Here is a 17,684-nt window from a genome sequence, read left to right as displayed (position 1 = left end):
ATAAAATTAAAGAGCATTTTCTAAAGGACCATTCAGAGAACTTGAATGATACTTTTTCTTCTAGCATTTAGGAACACCACCTTTTATCTACCTATCTTTTACGTGATGCCTTTTTTTCCCCATCATGGAAAAACAAATACTGCCCTCCTTCCCAAAAATATCCATTATGTATAATGGATCTTCAGGTTTAAGTTTGGTGAAATCAACCTGTATTTAAGCAACAGTGTTTACACACAGTAAAAGAGATAATTAATTACAAGCATCGTGACATCTTTACGCTATCACACAATTGATGTATAAGCAATTAGCTGCTGCTTAAATGAAACAAGATATTGATGGCATCATTTCAAGTTCAGAAACAGAGGAACTCCTAACATAACCCCAGTGCAAATTTGCAAAGAATTAAGCATTCATTTTGTCACTAAAATATGAAAAGGAGCTATTTCAAGGAATGAAGGATGTCCTCTTAACCTGTGACAACAAATTTGATTGTTTCTTTCTCTTCTCAGTAAGAAAGCAATTAGGATTTTTTCCAATAAAAATATCCTTCTCTATATATAAACACTCCTGGTAATCATGTAATTACCTTACCCAATCAGATTAAATTGCTGTCACTTCAGTTCCCACTGTTGATTAACTTTTGTGTGCTCTGAAGCTAAATGAAGTCTTTGGTAAAGTCACTTAGTCATTTACAAAGGTGTCTCTATGATTCCAAAAAGGGTAACAGCAATATATTATTTGCTATAATCATCAAATATCCAAGGTCAAGGATAGATCACAGTGGAACTCTTTTTAAAACCCAAAGAAACACAGAATTAAACTATGTTGCTTATTTTTGTGTTTCTTGCCATGACTTCTAAATGTAATAGCAACCTTTGACCTCCCTATATTAACCACCATAATTATGTAATTAAAACTAATTATGCAATTTAACATACATATTTTTGTCCTACAACAGGTAGGTCAATTACCTCACTCATTGACCTTGGAAGCTTTCACAGTTTAAACAAAACAATGAGGCTTTCAATTAATTTTAAAGTACAAACAGAGAAGGAGCAGCAGACCTGCAAGTCTTCTCACTGATACTGCATGGCGAGATCACTTATAAACCTCTTCATTTTGGATTCCACGGATTAAATCCCTTGATAAAAGCTATTAAACATCTTTCTTCTATGTTGCTATCATCAGAAGTGTTAACACATTTGTGAACAAATCATATATACATGTTACTTGCTAAATGCAAGAAAGGAGACCAAAAAATACATTTTCTTTGTCCCACTTCTTTTCTTCAGTATTGTTCCCTCTGATTTCTCCCATACTTCACTGCCTCTATCCCTGTTTCACCTCCTCTTTCTGAAGTCTTTTTCTTTCCCCTGTTTTCTTCATTATCTTCTCTGTTCCATTTCTGGCTGTAAATTTATTCATTATATCAAACTGCTGTAGCTGTTGTCTTTTCCAGTTTCCACCCGCATCCCTGACCTCATTCACAGGGTTTCCCAGCAGGTCTTGGAACCAGGTGGCTTCTGATGATGATGATCCAGCTGAGAGGGAACTTTGGACTGCAGAAAGCTACTGCTGAAGCAAACATGGTACATGCTCTAAAGTGAATTTTTCAGAGAGGGAAGTTTGGTACAAGTGAGAGGGACACTTTATGAAATTGTTGGAAAGTGTTTTACCTCAATAATATCTTTTTTTCTCTTTAAGCACTTAGGTAAGTTCTATATACTGCACTGAAGGTTTTTCAAGCTGAGAACTCAACAAGAGACTCATGCAATGATACATTGTGTCCAAAGAACTTGTTCGAAGAATGAAATCTGCATCATCATTTAACCACATGTTTATTCTTCAGTAAACTAAATCCCATTCTCTAAAGAATAATTCTTAAAGCAAATATAAGCCCAAGAGCTCTAAATTTAAAAAGATCATGTTCTGCTATCCTATTTTTCAATTGTTATATTGATCACAAATAGCTCCAGCAAAACTAATAGGCTTAGGTGTCAAGTAAAGGGAAAGACCACATATATAAAAATATAAATAATATGCATACATATATATATATGTATGTATACATACATACACCAGTCAAGCTTTAAGTTGTTTTCTCTAAACCTTGTTTCATGTGGGGATCAGAAAATACAGAAAATAGCTACTGGAAAAACACATTTGAAAATCTTTCTTGACTTCTTGAAAGTATGGCAAAAATACCTACAGTGCATTTTGTGCTTTGGTATCGTTTTTAACACCATTTTTGGAGTCCTTTCAGTTCTCTGCTTTAATTAGGCCTGACTTGCACAAGGAGCTTGAAAAGATTTCAGTAAACCCCTGACATAATGGAAACAAGGAGCACTGAACTCTGAATGAGGAGTTACAACAGGAAAGAAACAATTTAGGATGGTAGCAGGCCTTATTGCAACATTAAACCTCAAAGTGGAACTGATTTTCACAAAGTAAACCAATCAATTGAAATAGTGCCCCAAACTTCTGGACAAAAGTTTGAAGGAAAATAATACAGTGCATGTGTAGAAATTCTGTCCAAGGGACTGGAGGAGATTATTCCTTATATTCTTATTTACAAAAAGGTTCCTTGAATGGAACATTAAAATTCTAATTCAGCTCATAGAGCATCCCAAACAGAGCAGCAAAAGAATCTGTGAAGGAGCCCAAATATGGTGCTATTGAAACAGTGGATTAGAGGAATTGGGATAGAATCCTACAAGTGGCTAAGCAGCAGCAGGAGGCTAGCTTCACAAACAGCAGGATGCTGTTCCTGCCAGACGTGAGTGACATAATACAGGCAAAACAATCAAGATTTCAGCTGATAAATGTATGCCTGAGGACAAGGCCTTGCTGTAGGACTTTCATAAGCAACAAATATTTAAGGAAATTCTGTAGACCTAATTTACACAGGTGAGCATTTTTTATTATACAAACATGTCATGTTAACCATGGAGAGCAGAATTATTTATAATAGAAAGACAATAATTTTAAGAGCCTAATGTAGAAAATATAGGAGCCTTTACTCAATTATTCAGGAAGTGGATTAAACAAAGAGCTTCCATAGTTTCATGCAGCTTCAAGTGTGTCCCAAGCAATTCTGTGTACATTTGGATAGTACACATAAAAATAGCAGTTCAAAGTATCTAGGATATCCAGAAAGAATAATAGAAACCATGTAGCCCCATTGGTTATTCATAAATTCCATATATCAGTAGTATTAGACAAGTTTCAAGGATCTGAAGGGAACAGTTGAATTTGTAAGGAGACATTGAGATATTAAAGTAAGATGATCAATAAATCATTTCGGCTGCTAAATTTTATGGTATTATATTAGATCAAACTTCAATTCTAAACATCTATTTTTCATTTATACTATTTTAAAAATATCTTTTAAATGGCTCAGATTCCACTTATTTTCCATTCTATGCTATGAGCAATAAAAAGAAAATTTATTTAATTGCTTTTTAGTTAGGGAAGTGCAAAACATCATGTGTAAAACATTCATTGGTCTACCCCAAATTCTTCTCTGTCCTCCACAAAATATCATTTTGGGCTAAATACTTTTGCAAGTCTAAACTAAATTGTAATTCTGAGGTCAGATTCCAGCTTGGAGTAGAGAGCAAACCTCCCCTGGACTCTTAGGACATTGTGAAATAAGAATTTCTACAGGGTGCAGCTGACTGTTTTCATTCAGAAATCAGATTGTGGCAGTTGGGCCTTTGAGAGCATGAGCTACAGTGATTAAGGAGGCAGGACAGAGAGAAGACCAAGCAGAAGCACAAGGGCACAGAATTCACCTGCTATGGCTTGGGCAATCACATAATAACACCATGGCACTGGCAGAGGACACCTGAAGATGTCTGTTCCCTGACCTTTCTCCACATGGCCAGCAGCTCCCCTCTGATCTGACCTCGCAGGGGGCATTTCACACCACAGGGACCATGAGAGAGGATGTCTGTATTTTGTTTACTTGATGGACATGCGAATGATTATGGCTATTTCTGCTGGAGAAAGACCAGATTTCAGAGCAGGTCAAGTTTTGGCTCTCTGGCTCCAGTCTATGGATCTTGTAACAAGCTGGCCATCTGTGATCCCAATATGTGTGATTTCTGGAGATCTTTCATAAAAACATATCATCAGGAATTTGAAATTACATGGAGAAGGCCACAGCATTCAGAAGTTCCTGCTCCAGGGCCCTGCTCAGCTGGAAGAGGAGGTGATGCTGCTTCTCCTGTACCTGCAGTGCTGTTACTGAAGCCCAGAGTCATCTTGTTCTCACCCCCATGGGCAGAGGGGCTTATTTACATGCGCGAGTGGGCTGCACATTTATAGCTTGTTTGGTACAGAGCAGGGCAGCTCAGTGAAAGCTGATTAAGATATTGTGCTGAGCTAAAAACTGGATTCTTTGTGAATATCCCTGTTTTGGCCTTTCCCCAAATATCTTCCTCTTCCCCCAACAAGTGAGAGAGGACAGCTGGAACAGACAAACTTTCTGTACCCAAGAGACTGTTTTTCTTTCCTTTGAAGGTATTACTTGCCTGTTATTACATTTACATAAAGGATCTTTATTCTTTCCCATATATAGTAAATTGCACTCCTGTATGTGAACACTGTGTAGCCATTTCCCTCCAAATACAAAACAGAATTATCTTCACTGTCATTCAAGCCTTTCTTTTTTCCCCCATTACAAAGAATTGATGCAAATCTATTTTTGTTTGGTCTGGTTCATGCTAACAGCAATTAATTCTAAAGCCTCAGCATAAAGACATATGAGAATCACATATGTTTTTAATCTACAAGCAAGTTATCCAATTATTTTAGGTAAACTTTATGATCACAACCATCCCTACCAACTCTGATATGATAGGCTATTTTCCTCTTAATGGCTTAAGACTAATATACATTGCTATAGGGAATATACTCTTCAACATTCCTCATGTTTTACCTCCAGATCTTGAAATAATAATATAGTCAATGAGCATATTTTGTTTATACTTGTTAGTAAAAAGTCACTAAAAGCATGCTGGGAAATAATATTCCATGCCTTAGGACTCAAACAAGTTCTCTTTATAAATAGAGCTTGTGTAAATCACAGACAAAGTTGACAAATTTCATGGACTAGTCATGGTGAAAATATCAAATTTAAAACAGATTAATAGGAAAATCGTATCACAATTCTGATTACTCAAACTCTGCATCTTGTTGAAGAATGAAATGAAAAAGTTGTGATAATTCTAGAGCAAATTCCCTTGCAACTTCACTTGTAAATTACACTTGCACTGAGTTGCATACAGAGAGTAAAGATTCCTCATTAACCTTGTAAAACCTCTGAAATCTATATTTACTTACATTGGAATGAGAACATCACAAGTTATAGAGACTATGGTATGCTGAAGCTATTTCAGTGCATTTTTCCACCAAATTAAGCTAGCATGAAATTATTTTGTCACCTCACAAAATTAGGGAAATAATGTCTGAAAGAAGTTTCACTTTAACAGAATATCTCATTATTCCTGTAAAAATATAAAAATCATAACTGTGAAGAACAACATTTGGAGTTAAGCAAAACTATCAGCTTTCATGTAGAACTTCATGGCTTTTAAGTCTTTCATGATGATGTAATTTAAATTGAGGCCTTATTTAAAAGAGAGGTTACACATAACTATGTGATTCAAAGAGACTTGTTGACTACATAACAATTTGGCTTGATACCTCCATGTCCCCCACTGAGCTGCATAGACCACTTGTCATCCTTGCATCTGAAGACAGCCAATTTGTCAGACATTTGCTTTAATTATTTTTCTTTGTCTTCTTTACAATATCCTTCATATGCATCCTGGTCATCAATATCATGTATCTGACTGGAGGATGGAAATTCATTTGTGTTTCCATCTTATTTTCTTTGCATGCAATCCTCCTGGGTCTTATAGGATGTGCTTAATAAGAACCTTACTCTGCAAATGCTTAATAAGAACATTACTCTGCAAAAGGAAGTCCTTGAGCAGACTTTGAGAAGCAGTATGGCAAATTAGTTTCAGAACATGGAAGGTCAGGTTGGAAATAAAAAGCTGCAGTTATCTACAGTGTTTTGTGCAGTTCAGAAAGTAAGAAAAAGAGACCTACCCCTCAAGAAAGGACTTGTTTGATGTTTTTGCTTTAGAAAGCTAGACTAATTTATGCCCAAACAATAAAGTTTGAACATTAGCTGAAACTAATTAAAATTAGCTTTTAGTTAAATTCACGTTTGTAACAAATGAACAATCACACTTCTCTGCATTTAAATGTTTTTGTTTCCACAAACAGAATGTTGTTTGCAACGAATTCTATACCATTCAAATATTTAAACTTAAAAAGTGTGCTTGAGTTTGAACATAAATAGCCCTCTGCTTGGGAATGCCAGGTTTATAGGTATGCTTGCAACCTTAATTCTGCCCCCTGGTGTCTATAAATTATGGCTATTTCTAACTAATGATCACACACTATTTTTCACTCCAGGGTCTGTGTCATTCTGTCCACAGGACAAATGCTCCTTACACACTGCAGTTCCTTTCAGCACTACCAACGTTTTTTAAATGCTGCTTTGGCTAAGCATCTCCTGGAAACTACAGTGTTGTTTGCTTCCTCGGCTTTCCTATGCTGCTCATCACCGTGTCTGCATCTCTCTAGAGCACTAACAGTCCACCTTCTTTGTGATAGGGGAGGAGAATTATTATCTGTGTGGGAAAAGATCGTGCACAGACACTGGGCACAGTTTCAAAAGTCTTTGTTGCAGATGTCTTGGTCATTTGCTCTGATGTATTAGGCTTACTTGTGTAAAGTTCTTCAATTTTTATAGTCCTTTTCATTTTTAAAACAGTTGCATAGACTTCAAGATGTTATATTTGACACGTCCCTATAAAATAAAATTGTGGTTTTTTATTTCCTCATTTTTTAGGTGTGAAAAAATTGCCTTTTTCCTGGCAGCCCAGAAAACTGTCAGAGATGGCCTAGAGCTCAGAATCACTCCTTCCTCAGCACTGGTTTTGCTCCTCATGACCAGATACTCTTCCTGTCGACATGGCAGAGATTTCATCACTCTGAGGTTGCTGGGGGTGCTCTCTGCATCTCAGACAGGCCCTGACTGAATCAAACAGAAGCTCACACAATACCTGTATTCTGATCTGCATAATTTTTTAGCACATAAGGAATCTGAAGCAGGAGCATGGATAGGGCTAAGCTGCCCAGGGGAGAGATGCCTGCTTGTCTCTCCCACAGTTACTGTCCCATTTAAAATGCGGCTCAAGAATGGAGTCAGTGCAATGGAGAGTGATCATGGAACAGCAGTGAGGAATTACAGAAAAGGCAGTAAATAAATGGCTGTGTAACTGAAAAGTGCTGTAACATGTAACCAAAAGAACACCTAAAATAAAATTATTATATGAGCTACTTTAAATCTGGCACTTTCCAACTTCCAGACTTTAAATTTACACATTAATACCCATTTAATGAAAACATTGTGTTGTCTTGCAATATGTATTTGTTCTACTTCAAGACAAAAGTTATAGATGAGTTTAATGATGGCTTGTAAGCATCAGAAGCAAAGTTTGAGTTTTTAACAGATTTGAAATACATGTACTCACCATTTAAAACAGATCTGCTGCTATTGTGGATCACTTCAAATGAGTGTTGTGAACTGAAAGAAATTCTAACTTATATACCTGAGCAAATGAAGACATTTTGATTTACTTTGTTTATTGTTAAGGCACACTGGAGCATAAATCCATTACTTGCTCTCTGCACAAAATCTGAGTGCCCTCTGGAGCTGTCATGCAAACCAAAGCATAGTGAAAATAGGACTTCTGATTCTTTAAACCTACCAGCTTTCCTTCCCTACTTTGAAAGAGATCTGATCCAAAAATCAGCTGAACTTCTAAGGAGCCTTTTTGCTGATCCTCCAGTGCAGCTTGGAGCAGTGTAATGCATATGGTCAGGTTAAAAACCAGATCTACTCTTTGTTTTTACCCTCTGGCTCTCAATCACACTCACAGACCTCAATGGATTTCTCATGATCTAACATCAGTAAATTAAAATCAGCTACAAAATTTAACTAAATAAATTTATTCATAGAAGCAACAAATGCATCATTAAGATGCAATAATAGTCTCAGTCATGTCTATCAAAAGCCTTCTATTTTCTTTGGCAAGACCAGATTAAAACTGAAATGGTATGAAAAATCCAATTTACTTTCCAGCAGTGAGCTTATATGTCTTGTTTTTGTACTTCATTCTCCTCAGTCATGAAAAATATTTGTCAGATTTTGGTTCTTAATACTTTGGGGTACAAGAACTGCAAAAGACATGTTTGATCTTCTATTGACACTGAAATGACAAGAAAACCCCATATTTCATATTACAATTCTAAACCCACCCCCCTCCCAAAATAACAACAAAGAAAAATCCAAACAGAAAAAAAAAACAAAGCCAAAACCAAAACAAAACAAATTTGGACTACATTTGGTCAAGGTTTTGACACAATAATCTATTTCCCACCATCTCATATACTGCAAGAAATAAGTGATTCATGTTTGTAAAGTGTTTTAATGACCTCAGATGAAAATTACAGAAATGGAAAGCAAGTATGATAGTTGTTCTGATGATGAAAACGTCTTGTTCTACTCACCATGTTCATTGCCTAAAGAAACACAGTGGGTAGCCTGTTATTACTAAAGGAATAAACTTTTTCATCAAACACTCTTTTATAAAAATATTTCCCTGGAAATGTAACACAGCATGTAGCAAGACTACTACAATTTTCCATCAACTATGAGAACATGCATGCATCGGTACTGTTTTTAGATAATTTTCACCCGAGCTTTTTGGCAATAGTTCCTCTCAAGGAAACCTACATTAACCAGAAATTGAGAGTCTGTTATCCCCATGCCAGCTTCATTGGAATTTTTAATATGGCACTGTCTATTCAACAGTTGTGTGTAAAATGCCAATAAAGTGGCCAGAAAAGAGCTGAAGGGCTAATTGCCTTTTAACTCCACTGTGATGATAAAGTCACGTAGAAAGAAAGGAAAAACTCCCACTGCTTTAACAAGTTTATCTGACTGCCACTTTAACATTCTCTGTCTGCATGCACTTTAGTGCATTCACCAATAAAAGGATAAAAGCATTCAAAATCCTGTACCCTCAATAACTAAGAAATCCAGATTCAAAACGTCTGCTCTGCTGGAATCAGCCCATTAGGTCAGCCAGCTTTTTGCCTGGTACTTGATTTCAACGATACAGTATGTACCAGGAAAAAGATTTCCTTTTGATGCAAAAGATTATAAATCCTTAGGAAACTGGAGTGAGAGAAGAAAAGGAAGGCTACCATTTTGAAATAGTAATAAAAACAGAAATTGCTTCTCACAGATGAAGGGTGAAATAATACCAATCAAGCCAGTGGTGAAAATCCCATTGACCTTAAAAGGTCAATAAATTAACTTAAAAAAAAATAAACTACAGGAAAATATAGCAAAATCTACAAGCTGGATAAATACATAATTTTCACTTCTTCTCTGTTCCCTCAAATACATTTTATATTATTCCCTTCAATACTTTCCTTTTCAGAAATCCAGTTTTATAAACACAATTTCTTTCATCAGAACAAGATTTTCTACCTAATTCTGCCTTTCTGCACTTTCTTCATCATGTAAATGCTTATTAATCCATAATTAAAAGTAGACATTGAATAACATCACTTATGGAACTCAGTGCTATAGACAAAGGGTGCATTTTCCTTTGCCAGTTGAGTCATAACCATGCTTGTCCTCCTTGATTCCATGAAATGAGATAGTTATTAAAAGACATTTCACAGAATGATTGAAAAGAAGAGACTAGTGGTCATTTAATTGAATTTTTTGTTAGACCTGCATTTTTACTTTCACCAGAGAAGAAATCCAGTCAACTCTGATAGTGAATTGACCTGCTCCACTTACTAAAATAAAATAAAAGCAGTAGTAGAGGTATTGTGATTTCCAGCTGCAAAGCACTGAGTGTTGGTTTTTTCTATTAAAAATCTCTTCCATGTTTTTCTTATTGTAACCTGGAAAGAGTACAAAATCCAAAATCCAATGGAATTTCTATCAAAAAGAATACTGTTAACACTGAAAGTTCTCAAGTACTCACCCAAGCAAATGTTATATCATATTACAGCAAAATTTAAAAGCAGAAGTTCAAACTAAAAATGAAGTGTCCTTCAAAACAGACTCATGTGCATCAGAGCCTCTGCATTAATGCATTTATTTCCATACAGCTCTGCATTTCCCTTCGCCATCACTTTGTAATTTGCTCCAGATTTTGTTATTTCTTTCACATTTGAAGGCACATTGTTCCATCTGAGTGATGAAAGACTGAACCGGATAGAAGTACACTGAAATGTTAGAGGGAGAATGAAAACAAAAAATGAACTTAAATTTTCAATTTATAAGGTAGTAACAAGTGAAAGAAATAAACAAAGAAACAAAGAAACATCTCTTAACAACTGAAGAAAACATAGTGCTCAGAGAGACCCAGAGTTCACAGTACAAAATAAACAACTTTGGTATCCTCCCAAATTTAAAATGCCAATACTTAAGGGAAGCAATGAATTTCATGCTAACAATACACTACTTTTAGGTTGTCACTGCAGTTCAGGGCTATTCTTCAAGCTTAGATCTTTCTTACTAGATTAGAAGGCAGAGTAAACTAAAATATCAAGCTAATCTAGGATAAACTTCTTTTTCACAGTTCAAAGGCATTGGCCTTTCCACAGGTTCAATTGCAGGTTTCTTTGAAGATGTGCCCTAAAGTTCATTAAAGAAATTTCACTGACTTGAGCTGATTTCAACATTAAAAAGATAATGTGAGAGCTTCAGTGCCATAAGGAACCTGACAGACTGACTTTGAAGATTTTCAGGTGGCATTATGTTTTTTTTCTTGCACTAAAAGCCTTATTTAAACATATCTTTATGTTTAAATCCTTACAAATATTTTTTTTAAAATAATAGAAAAAACCCTTGAAACACAGATATTTAAAAATCCAGCTAAAAATCAGTAATTAATTATTCTACAGAATTCAAAGTCACAATCACCGATGTTTTTCCCCTCACTGACTGTACTTAACAATATTTCCAGGTGCTACTGCACACACTGCTTAAGCAGCATCTAATCTGCATATAGAATTTTGAAAAGAATCATCTGGCAAGAAGAAATGTAGCCTTTAACTATATAAAATTTAGACAGATGTACATAGCCTTTTTGTCTTAATAACAGGTTCTCCAGAGCCTAAGACAATAATGTGAAGATGAAAACATTGCTGAACATTATCTCAACCTTTGCTGAAATCCAGAGAGACACATTTTCTGATTTAAACTCCAGAATTACAATTGATGGTTAAGATAAACCTTTGGTTTCCTACATTAGGATAAATGCTCATCTCCTTATTCAGAAAAAAGAAACCAAAACAAAATGCCAAAAAATAACCCTACAAACATCACTTGCAGACTTATGAAATAGCTTGCAGTGTATTTTATACCTCTTTTAGTGCACGATGCTACACTGATGACATGAAAATAATGTTCTGTGTGAACACACAGAAAATTCCCCAATCAAACACCTTGGATCAGTTTTCTGAATAACTGGATACTCTAATTTTCCAGAAGAGAAGCTGTGGTTCCTGGTTACTACAGATTTCAGACTTCTGCACAAGAGTCACGAAAAAGGATTCTTCAGTTCCCTTCCATTCCATCATGTTTACTCTATGCACTACCTTACTGACCAGATTCTGTCAAATAAAAACCCCATTGTGGAGTCTGACATCCTATGTTTTGTAAACACTGCTCATGCATGGACCTTGTCTTCTTGGACAATAAATTCTACATATTTAGATAAAGTAAATACTCCCATTGCCTCAAAAAGTTGCCTAGAGGAAAAGTCTGTTATTTTGGCAGTACTCTCTTCCACCTTTAAGTTTTTATACCTTGAACGTTTAGGAGAAAATCCTAAACAGAGAATTGTCATATGTCATACTGAGGTTTATTTGCAGCACGTCATCCTCAGCTTTCTGATTTATCCTGTTACTGTTTCTCTTCACAAAAGCACACAGCTGTCTCTTTTAGCCTATTTGTTTTATTTACTTTGCTTTTCTGAGTTCAAGATTTTATACTAAAATTAAAAAAAAAAAAAAAAAGTGACAGAACTATTTGCCAATGTTGACACATTTAGGTTCTGTAGTAAAAGTTATCAGACCATGCAGCTCACTCAAGGAAAGAGTGTCTTAGCAGAAAAGTGCAATTGATCACAAAATAATTGTTAAAAATATTACCAGCTGACTGATACAGCTATACATACTAAAGATGAAACACATTACATCTTTCGTTAATTAGCAGATCTCTTGCTGTATTTTTAACCTCTTGCAAGTTATGAACAAGTAAATGAATATGAACAAGTAAATATTTTACTGATTAAACAGATATTGAGAAGTTGATCTTTCCTTCCGCTACCTACCTTAATGTTAACTGCATAATACAATTAAAGCCTAGACATTCATCACATTTTTTTATCTTGCATACAATCTATTTCATGTGCTCTCTACACGCAGAAGAAACTGCTATGGTATAACAAAGTTTTCAGCTTACAAGTTGAAACAAGCAAAATTTAAAAAGTTCTAGAACTAAGATTATCTCTTCAGCTTGAAGTTTGAACCTTATTAGATATTAGTTGTGATACAAGCCTTAATTGTGTATATTTTGTTTTTCCCCAGGACTCCAGCCTCAATCAGTACACAGAAGGAATATCAGGCCTATGATCAACAAGTCAAGATGTTTAATCCATCATATCTTCAAACTGCTTAACTGAATGTTGGTGAGAAAGAAATGTCAAAAAACCACATTGATTCAATCAGGCTTTTCTAGGGCATCCTTTATAGTGGCACTATTGCATCCATTAACCTGACTGTCAGTGTCCACTACTTGGTCCACTTGCACTTATCTATCCTCATGTCTGCAAACTCTCTTCAGTTTCTACCATTACGGATTTTGCTCTGTCAGTTCCTCCATCTTCAATCATTTTTTTCCTCCAATTCCATCTCCCCACCCTCTCCTACAGAGTTTAGCAGGTTCCTCCTTGTCTTCTGAAGCCCCCACCTGTTTACACAGGTACCTCAGCTCTATCTCACCCCATAGCTGTTTTATCCTTTCTTTGCCATGCAGATAAATTCCCTAAGAATTTCATGGAAAGCACAATTCTTCTATAGTAACCATATTTAACAAACATTTTCTTGGACAACAGAAAATACATCCATGAAATTAATACTATCCAACTGCTAACACTCAGGACATCATGTTGAAGCAACTAGATCATTAAATCTTTTTAAACAAGTATTATTTACAAGTTTGTTAGGGTTTTTTGGTTATTTTTCTTTCCTTTATTCTCTTTGTTGGAAATAGCTGAGACTTTCCGGCTAAGCACCTGGAACCATTTGTGCAGAGTATAAACTCTTCAGACAGATACCTCACTTGGCAAGTGTCCTAGGTAATTTTATAAAATTATCAGCTAAAAGAAAGGATTTCTTTATGGGAAAGGTCAGACGACCTTTAAAAGAAGAAAGGATAACTAGGCAGGACTGTAAACTAGGAATACATAATGCAGATAAATAAACCCCATACTACTGCTTTACTGTAATGACTTCTTTAATTTCTTTCTTTTTGCTGTCAGAAAGGAAATTCTAAAGTGCTGCAATTACAAAAAAGATGTGGAAAATCTTTTTTAATAATGATGTTAAAGTAGCTGAAAAGCGCTATTAAGACTCAGCAGAACAACAATACAGTTTAAATTCTTATTAACAAATTTTATTGATGATTAGGTTTTTATGTATTTACATATTTTCCCATATTTAAATTTTTCCCAGATTTAAATTGTTATGTATTTATACAATTTTGATATTCTTCTTCCTAAGAATGATAGAAATAAAAATTATTGCATCCATATATTCAATAGAAGAAAAACAAGTATTTAACACTTTCAAGCTACAGTATTGCCAGCTCATTAAATATATTTAAATCTATCATAATAATGTCTTTTATTATTTTGTACTTCATTCGTGTTCACAGTGAAATTATAGACACAATTTGTCACACGCCAGGTCCATACAAATAAATAAATATCAAATAATTTATGTATGGGTCTTCCTAATTCAGTTTCAAAGTGGAAATATAATTGCTCCTCCTTAAAATTTATTTTGTAAAATTTATTGAAAGGAGAACAAATTAGTAGCAGCAATTAACACCAGATTCTGATCATGACTGAAGATGCAAAGTTCTCACAGAGGAACTTACTGCATAAATTATACACACAACACCTAAAAAGAATGGGCTGCTTGAACACCCTCACACTTCAGCAGAGAAGGTAAAACCTACTTTTATGGTTTGATGTAAAAGGTAATGGTTGACTCTCAGCTGGCATTGATGGATTGGAGATCTCACCTTCAAACCCAGCTGGAGGAATTCCAGTTTTCATAGGTGTGATATCACTATCAGCATTGCTGCCACAGTCAAATAATTGACCAGTGACATCACACCAAATTGTAAGATTTTATTTGGAGGCCTTGGGCTGCCATGTGTTTAATACTACAGTGCACCATGAGGGCCCTTAAAGCATTTCCTTTTAATTTTTTTTCCTCTGTTAGGTGGGTTATTAACTGTATTAGCAGTATTTCCTACTCTGCATATAGGAAATACCTGCTCGTACCAGTAATACCTTGTCAAACTGTAAAAAAAAACTAGAAGGAAACTATCCACTATCCTACACTCCATAAATACATCAAGCTCTTAGGCACATAAAAGTGAGACCCTGCAATCCCTGGTTAATACCAGACAGATCTCTGTTACAGTATTTTGGCTCCTTCTACACACACACATACCACCATTAAATTTGATTCAAATTAATCCTGCCTAAAATTAAAGTAATGCTATTATTTACTATATTGAACATGAATTCTTACTATAAGAGAAAAAAAACTAAGTAGAAAAAGTGATAGGAATTAGAGACATTTGAAATATAAATATTTGTCACCTTTCAACACATTATTTTAAGATTAAAATATAAGATACTTAAAAATCAGATTTATTCGCTGACCAAAAAATGGCTGTGGAAATGTCTGTTGAACTCAACGAATGTATCATCTTATTTCTTAGGACAAAGACAATTCATAAAAATACAAATAGATTTTATCTTCCTTGGGCTCCATATTTTGTAAATTTCTTAGGCACAAGAGTTTTTCTAACTGTATGAATGAAGTAAAAACAAAAAAGCCTTGGGTTTTCTCACTTCAAAGGTAAAAAGTCCAAACTACGTTTTAATCCATTTGGTTATACCTTGAGATGAAAACAGTCTGAAAGCCCAGATAAATCCACTGATATTCTGTGTTTATTAAGTATTTGAAAGATACATCCTTATTTGTAAAAAGGTTACTTTTAAATAACAACTTCAATAATAGCTGTAGATACTGAGTTATAATTAGAATTGTAAAGAACTTTCTCTTTTCCTTTTAGAGGACCATGGAGAACCATATACATATGAAAAAAAATATTTATTAAAATTTAGTCATCTCATTTCTGCTTTTTTGTACCACAAACAGATGCAGAAATGTGTAATATGCAGTGTGTCTAAAAATGAAAGGCACCAAAGTATAAGCCAGAGTCAAATTCTTTCCCAGCATTAATTCCACCCTTTTTTTTTCCCTCTACCATGCATTCTTGCCCCTTCTACAACAAGCCTTGAAGTTTAGCAGCTTGGAATCGTAAGTCTGTCCGTTAAGCTGCTGGTATGTGGAAACAAAGTTTTTAGGAGACCCATAAAATCAAACAAGATCAGACTAAATTATCTGCTGCTGATCTGCACTGATACATTGCTGCTAGTCACTAAACCAGTCATTTAGGGTCCTCAAAAAAATTCAAGGGTGATGAACCATGATGTGCAACTTCATTGAAAGCTAGTTAAGCACATTACCAGACAGAAAAAGCATTTTGGACCCCCTCTGTTGACAACCTGGAAAACAGTAACAGTGATAATTATCTCCTTAGCACTGGTAGAGACCAGCTGAAATATTACACCACGAAAGCCCATTCATTCCACAAACTGATCTCCTACTGACTAGGAATGCATTCAACTATTTTTTTAATTCTGGGATAGAAATTATGCTACCAAACTTGTGTGGAGGCATACCTGGAGAAAAGAAGGCTGCACTTCAATCACTTTCTCCACGGTCATGCCTGAGCAAGTCCCTTATCCTACAGGCCAAGTATCCGAGATAGGACCAAAATGGGGTTTCTGGGCTTCCACCACTGCTCCTTTTCCTTTGGGAAGACACTATGTCAGACCCTGCCACGTCAACCTCCCACTGTAAGCTGTAGTTGGGCAATGGAGTTTTCTCCTCACTCCTCTGCTCTTGCTCCTGTATCACACACACAGTCTGTTTTGCTTCCAGGTTTATAATTTCTAAGACAAAAAAAAAGGGACTGCAGCACTCACCTAGAAATGATGTTAGGAACATTTTCAGGCCACCTGCTAATTCTAATTGAAATTAGAACTATCCACAAGTGTAGAATTGACCACAGCTGCCTTACACTGGGTATTATTAAAAACTATGAACAGGAGGGCAAAAACTAAGTGTTGAGTATGTTGTATGTATGTATTTGTGCATGAGCTTCCAGAGAAAAGTCTTGATCCCGGAGGGCAGCAGTGCATGGGTGGTGAGCAAGTTCAATCGACCGTTCGTTAGAGTGAAATTCTTAACACCTCTCCAGGTCCTCTGCCCTATGTGATTATCCTCATGGCTAAAGCCACGAGAAAACAACTGACAAAGAAACTCCATGATATCATGCATAACATGTCTTCAAGTTATTCTTCAACGGATCCAGAAATTTTTGTTTAGCTGGAACAGCGTATCTCAATGACAGGATGACAGAATCCACCACAATTTTTGTTAATTCTTTCCAGTTGCAGATTTCTCTCTTACCTGCCACATTAATTTTGCGCGCGTGTGTGTGAAATTCATGCTGCAATTAGTTCTATCACAGTTTTCCAGTCATCCTATGTGGCTATTTACAATTTTCAGTCCATGAATGTTGTGACAGTGCTTCTAAGCATTTCATCCCCTATTCTCTTCTACCGACATGATTGATAGTTTTGTCTGATTTATAATCTTTCTTCACTCCTCAGACTCCTTAAACTCTGCTTCCTGTAAGAGTGTATTTCTAATTTCCACATTCTCTGATCCTGCTCTCACTTTGCAAACTATCAGTGGAAAAAGCCTCCTATCCCTGTGGCTTCCTCTGTTATAATACAGTAAAGTACAAAAAGACCACGGGCATGCTCTGGTTATGTAGGGCTTAGAATTAAAAATATGACACTTTGTAGGTTAAAGCTATAACTTATGGGAGTTTTGAACCACATTCCTAATAATGAATCTTGCAATCTGCCATCTCTCCTAATATTGAAATATCCACCCTTGTTATTAATATCCCAGCCTTTTTATGGACTCAGTTTAATTACCAACATTTGAAAACATTTTGGCTCCAATAAAATTAAATTTCTTTATTGTTGTTCCAAGAGATATATCCTCAAAGACTCCAAAACCTTTGGCTATGAAAATAAGCATCTAAGTCTTTGATTCTTTGGATA

General features: G+C 35.5%; 1 protein-coding gene across 5 annotated transcripts in view; it reads right to left on the bottom strand.

The window, feature by feature from the left end:
• The window catches only part of ERC2 (ELKS/RAB6-interacting/CAST family member 2), a 438,499-nt gene that overhangs the window by 57,964 nt on the left and 362,851 nt on the right, over positions 1-17,684 (bottom strand). The window lies entirely within an intron of this gene.

This window comes from Zosterops lateralis, assembly GCF_965231275.1.
Source record: "Zosterops lateralis genome assembly, chromosome: 11".
NCBI lineage: Eukaryota > Metazoa > Chordata > Aves > Passeriformes > Zosteropidae > Zosterops > Zosterops lateralis.
The sequence above is the reverse complement of the archived record's forward strand: the minus strand, read 5'-3'. Positions and strand labels throughout refer to the sequence as shown.